Raw genomic sequence first — 9095 nt, 5'->3', positions numbered from 1 at the left:
TTGTTCTCTCCCATAGACACGGACCCTGCTGCAGGGCTCATTTATCTTCTGTCCATTTCAGTTTGTCTTGCGCACTATTTTTTCCAATTGTCTGCTTCATGTTCTGGAAATGTTGCAAACGCGAGCAGCTGACAGTGTTACTGCTTTTCCCTCCCACCCACCTTTTCTCCGTGCGTTCTCCCTTTCACACCTTAGCTTTCACTTATGAGCTACAGAGTCTGGGTCACTGAAGATTGAGTTGAGCAGTCGCAAAGTTAGAATGTTAGGAATGTGACTTTACTCGCTAGCTCCCTTTCACCCAAAATTTTGTTTTGGGCATTAATTATGGTTCACTCGCTCGGAGCTCCATTTCTGTAAACAGGGCTGTAAATCTTGTTCTTTATCTGGTCACAAATGTGTCTAAGTCCTCGACACAGCGCTGCAGCTGTGTCTTTGTTCCCAGTGGCAATTCCCCATTCTTAGTCCTCTAGGCAGGGCTGCAGCTACGTCTCTGTTCCCAGTGGTAACTACTCATTCTTAGTCCTCTTGCCAGTGCTGCTAGCTGCTTCTTTCGTCCCAGTGGTAATTCCTCATTCTTTGTCATCTAGACAGTGCTGCAGCTGCTTCTCTGGTCCCAGTGGTAAGTCCTCTATGCAGTGCTGCTAGCAGCAACAAGAGTTCCGTCAGTAAATCCTCATTCTAAGTCCTCCAGGCAGTGCTGCAGCTGTGTCTCTGGTCACAGTGGTAATTCCTCATTCTAAGTTCTCTAGGCAGTGCTGTAGTTGCATCTGTGTTCCCAGTAGAAATTCCTCATTCTTAGCCCTCTAGCCAGCACTGCTAGCTGCTTCTCTGGTCCCAGTGGTAATTCCTTATTCATAGTCCTCTAGACAGTGCAGCTAGCTACTTCTCTGGTCCTGTCAGTAATTCCCCATTCTAAATCCTCTAGGCAGTGCTGCTAGCTGCTTCTTTGGTCCTAGTGGTAATTCCTCATTCTTAGTTCTCTAGGCAGTGCTGTTAGCTGCTTTTCTGGTTCTGTCGATAATTCCTCATTCTAAGTCCTCTAGACAGTGCAGCTACCTGCTTCTCTGGGCCCATCAGTAATTCCTCATTCTAAGTCCTCTAGTCAGTGCTGCAGCTGTGTCTCTGTTAATACATCCACTACACTCTAAACCAAAACACGTAGACAAAGACATTGTCATTTACAACGCCAATAGGTCTAACTGACAAATGGGAGACCTATTGCATTGCAAATGATTGTTACTTTTGCTGTGGCAACTGACAACGAATGGGATTGGCTGGGCACATCATAGTGCAGTATAAGAGCAGGATGAGTCATGAGCTTCGCAGTCGTTTCTGGCAGTCTGTTAGCCACTGGTATCTTTCGGGTAGAGGTGAGTTGGTGCATTTCACACAGGTGCCATTATCTAAAATTACAGTTACTGGCTGTATACCATTGGTGTAAGCTAAGCTATTAAAAACAGCAGAAATTGAGGTCATAGAGAAAGGTGGTTTCAGTTTTGCACCTACAGCAGCTCCTAATACATTTTAATTTGATAAGGATCTTAAACTCTTTTTTAGAAAGATTAGATTAAAGGATTTTTTTGTAGGAAAGGAGAGTAGCCCTAGTACTAACGTTACGGGCCTCCAGGGTAAATCCTCCTTTACTCCTAATTTAGGACAAGTGAACAGTAATATAGCTGTCTTTGACAAACCTGTAGAAATAGAGATGAAAAATCTATTGGATCGGCCTTATATATTTAACAACAATCTCCCACTTGAACACAGGAAGGCACTTAAAGAACTCAAAGAGGACACTAATATTATTATTAAATCCGCCGATAAAGGTGAAGGAGTTGTTATCTTCGATCAAGATGAGTATGATAGAAAAATGATGAGCCTACTCAACGTGAGAGAACTTTACCAACTCGTGTCCCATTCCAAAAATATCCAACTTAAAAAAGATGTATTTGAACTGCTAGATATAGCCATCCAACAGGATTGCATCAGTGATGAAGAATATACATTTTTATGCAATTTAGATCCTATTACTCCAGAAATATATGGATTACCTAAGATCCACAAGGATATTAAGAATCCCCCGATGCAACCCATTGTTAGCAGCATAGGTTCTATCTTAGAACCTCTAAGTATGCTGACTTTTTTCTAAAACCCATTGTTGCTAGACAGAGATCTTATTTGAGAGACTCAGCGCATGCTATTGCAACATTTGAGGGTTTGAACTTCAATGGGGTGACCCAACTTTTGGTCACCTTAGATATTGAAGCTTTGTATACCAATATTCCCCAATATGATACTATTAAAACAGTAGGAACCATGCTTCAAGCAGAAGATCTAGGGGAAGGCAATATTGATTTTATAATGAGCTGCATAAGCATGGTATTGAAAAATAATCTTTTTTTATATAAGAAGGATTTATACCACCAAATCAAAGGGACCAGCATGGGCGCAACTTGCGCCCTAAGTCTGGCCTGCCTTTATGTGAGCAACTTTGAACAGATCCATGTGTTACATGAATTAGCTCCGATTTTCGAAAACATCAGTCACTGGTACCGCTTCATTGATGATATTATTTTCATATGGAGCGGTTGCAGTGACCAATTGGAAGAATTCATAACCTGGCTCAATTTAGGTGACCCCAATCTCAACTTTACCTCTCAGTGGAGTAACTCACATGTAAACATTTTAGACATCTGTATTAAAAATAGTAATAACACACTAGCGGTTGAGCTATATGGTAAACCAACAGACAAAAACACTTTCTTACTCTATAACAGTCATCACCCCAAGGCACAAAAGGATAACATTCCCTTTGGAGAATTCCTACGATTGCGCAGGAACTGCACCAATTTAGAAGACTTTTATGTTCATTTTGACAATCTGAAAAAGAAATTAGTAGATAGGGGTTATCCTAAAAAATGTATTACAAATTCTTTCAAAAGAGCCAGGTTCTATGATAGGGAGGCCATGCTTGACATAAATAGAAAAAAAAAGAACAAAACCACTGAAAAGATTGTGTTCGTTAGCAAGTTCTCACAAGTGAGCAACCAAATCAAAAATATAATTAATAGGAATTGGAAAATCATCAATGATGAGAGAGAAGAACCGTTTGAAAAACCTTTGTTTGCTTTCAAGCGTAACATAAACCTTCACAATTCCTTAGTTCACCCTTATATGGATAATGAACAGACTATCCAAACCACTATGTTCCAAACTAGAGCAATAGGAAATAATAAATGTGGAACTTGTTCAGTCTGTGAACAATGCATAGTTGATAAGAAGATAGAGTATAGAGGTAATACCTACTTATCGAAAGATTGGACCAACTGCAGATCCAAAAACGTGGTTTACCTCGTGGTTTGCCCATGTGGCATCGCTACGTGGGCGAGACAGGACATGAACTACGGTTCAGACTAACTGAACACAAGTCTGCTATACAGGCCTCAAAAGAAAATGCACCACTGACAGCACATTTTCTCCAGAAGAACCACAAGTGTGAGGATCTCAAGTGGTTTATACTGGAAAAAATCTAATGTAATAGACGGGGTGGTAACATGGACAAGCTGAGAAAAATGAGGGAACAATGGTTTATGTGCAAATTAGATACGATCACTAAGGACCTTAATTCTAGGGAAGACTGGATGGCATTTATTACATAGATAGATCAATGTGTGGTGGGTGAGAAGGAATAGGTCTCTTTGCTTAAAATACGTGAGGAAGTGAAAACGACCCTTCTCCAGTTGGGGACTCTTTAATCCTCCCTTTTATTATTGAAGTTCTATACCTAAATTAGAGGACTATTCTTTTACTATAAAATAAAGGAATTATATTTTCTCCGATACAAGTCTTAGTTTAATAGGCTGCCATTCTGTTAATTAATAAGGTTTAATACATGATAGGGAAGGTCCCTGTCTTAATCTTTCACCTAGTACTATAGTGAAATCGAACTTAGTCCATTCCAAGAGGGCGCTTTCCATTCTCCCCTTTCTTGTTCATTGGTAACCGCTTTTGGAGAAGATAAACCGTTCCACAGATAGAGATTCAGGAAGCCAACATCGCTCAAGAATATCATATAGAGTTTTATCATGAGGTAGATGCAAATATATGATTGTTTATTATTATCGTGAAGTGAAAGTAGTTCTATGGGTAAGTTTCAAAACAGGCAAAGATGGCACCCATAGTGACAAACGTGTTCTTTCACTCACAGCTTAGACTCTATGGTTCAGTCCTACCCGGAAGTGGTAGTACGCATTAGGTCTCGGCGTCACATCAGTGGGAGTGACATCAATTTCAAGAATTAGGCGCGCTCGTGAAACTCCGTAAGTATAAATACACCAGGTAATCTTTACTCCACTACCATTCCACGACTGATTCCACGCGGAAGCGTGCATCCTCTGAAGTAAGTGGCGGCATCTCTAAGTATAGTGTCACTTTATACATAGGCAGCATTACGAGCCGTATTGGGGCTCTTTAAGCAATACCTTAAACAAGCGGCAGTATATCTGTCAGGAGCCGGTGCCAAGGTATTTGGGCAGCCATATTGACTATACTGGGGTATTTAATGCATGAGCCTTAGTAGTTTTTTAAGGGGCTCATATGATTATTTGAGAGAGATCGCCGGGTGGTATTCGGTCCCGTGTGGAGACTTCGTAGGTATTTAGGCTCTCCTTTTTCTCTCTGTGCGTTCTTTAATATCTTTGAGCACATAAGGAGGTTGGCTGTCTACTATACAGGACAGTCTTTGCATTTTTAGCCATTTTTCGCTGGCCCTTGAGAGCAGTTAGAGGCACCTAGAAGCCATTATTAATATCTGTCTTTCGCCCCTCTCTCTTGCTCCACAGACCTTGTATAATCTATATGGGAGCACCTGAAGGCTATGATCATTAGAACAGCCTCCACAACAACTACAATACGTTTTAAAGAAGCAATATAGACTATTTCCAAGCTATATTTGCCTATATCTAAGGTAAATACCAGCAGTTTATCGTTTCTCCTTGAGATTTTGGATTATTGAGTTTGCGAATGTTTGATTTTGACATTTATTGCTTTACAGAACCTACTATTTTTAATCTTGAATGGGACCGCTACTACATATATTGGCCCCAAGTATTTTATTAAAAGCAACCATTATAAAGAAGACGGAAGGTGAGACTTTCTCCTTTCTTGCCTATAGTGAGGCATGTTTTGGATATCCTTCTGAGGCTTATTTCACTATGACTTTACCTCTTTTCCTACAGATATACTGCGTGGCCATTTATAATGGATATAGAGGCCCTTCGGGGGAAGTAGTGTGACAACAACCCGACCCCATCATAGAGTGCAAAGTACGTCACCAATAATAGGTGAGGTTCATCTAGGAAGTGCCACATGACTAGATGTAGGTATAAATAGGATTCATTTTTGATTGGAGTGTATGTTACTGTTGGTGCCACTTTGGGCCCTTGTGAAGTATGTAGGTATGTGTATATCTTGCCTGGGAGTAGTGTTTTCTCCCTGTTTGTCATTTCACGTTTAATTTGTACAATTGGTGAGAAGATTGCACAACATATATTTAGAGTTAATTGTTTATGAACTGCCCGTTCAAGGGTTTAATCCCATGTCTTTTCTACATTGAATTAGAGGTGCATACAGCTGAAACATCTATATCACTATAGAATGTATTCTGTGAGTACTGTAGGTTTTATTAATTATTCCCACATGTACCAATGCTGTTTATTTAATGGGAAAAACACCGTTTTGCAACTGCTGGACATGACAATTGCTAGCATTAAAATCGAATGGGGAACAACCTTTACAACGCAACTTTTACAACGCACTACACTTACAACGCATTTTTTACAACGCACAATCCATTACAACGCATGACATTACAACGCAGGACACTACAACGCATTTTTAAAAACTACCTTTACAACGCATTCCATTACAACGCATACTACCATTACAACGCATACCATTACAACGCATAATATAGTAATATACTATCCAACACTTACCCTACTGTTGCACCCCCTGGAGTTAGAATAGTAATTTTTACCCCTATACTATCCAACACTTTCCCTACTGTTGCACCCCCTGGAGTTAGAATAGTAATTTTTACCCCTATACTATCCAACACTTACCCTACTGTTGCACCCCCTGGAGTTAGAATAGTAATTTTTACCCCTATACTATCCAACACTTACCCTACTGTTGCACCCCCTGGAGTTAGAATAGTAATTTTTACCCCTATACTATCCAACACTTACCCTACTGTTGCACCCCCTGGAGTTAGAATAGTAATTTTTACCCCTATACTATCCAACATTTACCCTACTGTTGCACCCCCTGGAGTTAGAATAGTAATTTTTAACCCTATACTATCCAACACTTACCCTACTGTTGCACCCCCTGGAGTTAGAATAGTAATTTTTAACCCTATACTATCCAACACTTACTCTACTGTTGCACCCCCTGGAGTTAGAATAGTAATTTTTAACCCTATACTATCTAATACTTACCTTAAATGCAATTTAATATTATGCGTTGTAATGGTATGCGTTGTAAAGGTAGTATGCGTTGTAATGGATATGCGTTGTAAAGGTAGTTTTTAAAAATGCGTTGTAGTGTCCTGCGTTGTAATGTCATGCGTTGTAATGGATTGTGCGTTGTAAAAAATGCGTTGTAAAGGTATGCGTTGTAATAGTATGCGTTGTAACGTCATACATCCAAATCGAATATCAGTTATAACTATGTACAGACTAGGAATAATGAACTGATGTTTGTGTTTTATTGTACAGGTTGTTATTGGTCGTTTTTACAAGCTTTTTATACAATTTAAGAGAGTTTATTGATTGGTCTTGAAAAAGATGGATAAACTTTACATCCATCGAAATGCGTCGACGCACTACTAACTACATAATTCGTGAACACGGGCGGTGGCGAACGAGTAGCAATCATAAAATACCAAGTTCCACGCCCTTTGAACTGTTACATCACGAATATGTAAATCTTAAAGGCATATTTTGTTTGCCTGTGGTACTTTCTCTCTTTTTATCTAGTACTGTTTTTGTCTTTTATAATTAGATTGTATAAATGAACTTCGTCTTTTATGATTATTGTAAGGTATATTGTCCATGAATTCATTGATCTATTTTATTTGTGATTTTGTCAATAAATTACATATATTTGTTATATAGAGAATTTTATTTTCCTTTGTTCATTTGTTGATTATATATGGTTCAATCTTTCCTAATACGAATGAGTGAGATAGAATGGTAATGGTGTAAGCTGGATTGAAGTGTAGAAATTGAAGTATGCTCAGGTAATACAGTTTTGCCCAAAGGCTCTTTTCCCTTTTCACTGAATAGTGCCGTACTCCTTTGGTTTTAAGGGACCCCTCTTCTTCTATTTGACAGGAAATGTGCTAGCAGCTACTGTTTAAAACATTACTACTCAAAATGATCCATTATGTGTAGAGTGACCTTTTCATTGTGAAAACAGTGAATATTAATACTAGTTACCGTATCAGAATACTGCTGGGTCATTTCTAATTTCCACTGTAGTTTCTGTCTGAAGTGTTCGTGCCTTAAACAGGAGCTGGGCAGAGACGAGGGAAACTAACTGTAATGGAGTTAGCAGCCTAGTAGTTGGGGAGGGCGGAGCCAGGGTGGTGGAAGGAAGAGGAGGAGTCATGACAGGATAGGGGCAGTTAGTGTAGGGACAAGGCAGAGAGAAGAGGCTGATAATAAAGCTCCTGTTAAAACCACAAGAAGTGTCCGTGGTTCTTTGTAGCACGATGCTACAACTGGCGACGAGGGTGGGATGAGCAAGCCCCACTGTCCAAGGAGCCCCCGAGATTGTTGAAGAGCCGGGAGCAGCCCCAGGAGCAGGTGTGGACCTGCCCGAAGCGACCGATCGCTTCGAAGCGCGATTCACGCTGGATGCGTGAGATTTGAATGCCACCAGTGAGTACAGAAGTCGGTAGCCTACCCCGACCCTGCCTTGTGCCCCAGAGCGAAGAAAGGAGTGCCTCTACGTTGGAGACGCTGTCTCCGAAAGCCTGCCAGTGAGCGCCGTTGAGCGCGTTGAAACGCGAGCTGAAAGCCCGTCGATGCCGGCTGTTCTCACGCCCGATGTGTGAGCTTTGGCACGCTGTCGCGAGGGAAAAGCGGGAGGCTGCAAAATAAGGCGGGAGCCCACCCCGACCTCACCTGTTAGCTGTCGCCGTCGAAAATAAGCAGAGCGTGAAGAGTGCCACCCTTGAAGCTGCCCGCCGGTGAGTCCAGCATGGAGAGGACTGACTGAGCCCGGAGAGAGAGCCTCGTGTGTGTGCAGGGACGGCGGCAATCTTGAAGTCAGGCAGCTTTCGAGACAGTCCCATTGAGTGTTGCAGAGCGGCCATTTTGAAGTCAGGCACCCAGCAAATAAGCCAGCCTTGTCAAGTGCAAATAAACAAGCATTGGCGAAGGGACGTGAAACAAGCATTGTCAAGTACAAGTAAACAAGCATTGATATGTGCAAACAAACAAGCATTGGCAAGAAGAAATAAACAAGCATTGTCAAGTGCAAATGAACAAGCATTGACGAGAGCAAGTAAACAAGCATTGTCAAGTACAAGCAAACAAGCATTGGTATGTACAAACAAACAAGCAGTGGCAAGAAGAAATAAACAAGCATTGTCGAATGCAAACAAACAAGCATTGTCAAGTGCAAACAAACAAGCCTTGACGAGAGCAGGTAAACAAGCATTGGCAAGAGCAAATAAACAAGCGTTGACAAGAGCAAATAAACAAGCATTGGCGAGAACACATAAAGAAATGAGTACCAACGAAGGAGTGGAACGAAGACAACGACACAATGGCGACCTCACCACAGCGGAAGCTCCTTGTTGCGGGAGGATCACACCTGCGAGCTCCGGAACCTCTGCCCGTGACCACCGGAGGGAGTATGGGCCCCAAGTGGCAAGAATGGTTAGAAGACTTCGAAGATTATATTGAGGGATCCAAGGTGACGGAAGACAAAGAGAAGTTAATCGCCCTCCGCAACCTGGCAGGCCGGGAAATAAGCAAAATCATCAAGGATCTTTCGCCTGCTGAAACAGGGACGTATGACAAAGT

General features: G+C 41.3%; 1 long non-coding RNA gene across 1 annotated transcript; it reads left to right on the top strand.

Annotated features, from left to right (window-relative positions):
• Positions 1-4362: 4362 nt before the first annotated feature.
• Positions 4363-5339, top strand: LOC146830693 (uncharacterized). The gene is made up of 4 exons (XR_014961192.1): positions 4363-4396; positions 4839-4963; positions 5051-5142; positions 5235-5339. It is a non-coding gene; the product is annotated as an uncharacterized LOC146830693 (long non-coding RNA).
• The last annotated feature ends 3756 nt before the right edge of the window (positions 5340-9095 follow it).

The sequence above is a fragment of the Triturus cristatus genome, chromosome 5_1, assembly GCF_964204655.1.
Source record: "Triturus cristatus chromosome 5_1, aTriCri1.1, whole genome shotgun sequence".
NCBI lineage: Eukaryota > Metazoa > Chordata > Amphibia > Caudata > Salamandridae > Triturus > Triturus cristatus.
The sequence above is the reverse complement of the archived record's forward strand: the minus strand, read 5'-3'. Positions and strand labels throughout refer to the sequence as shown.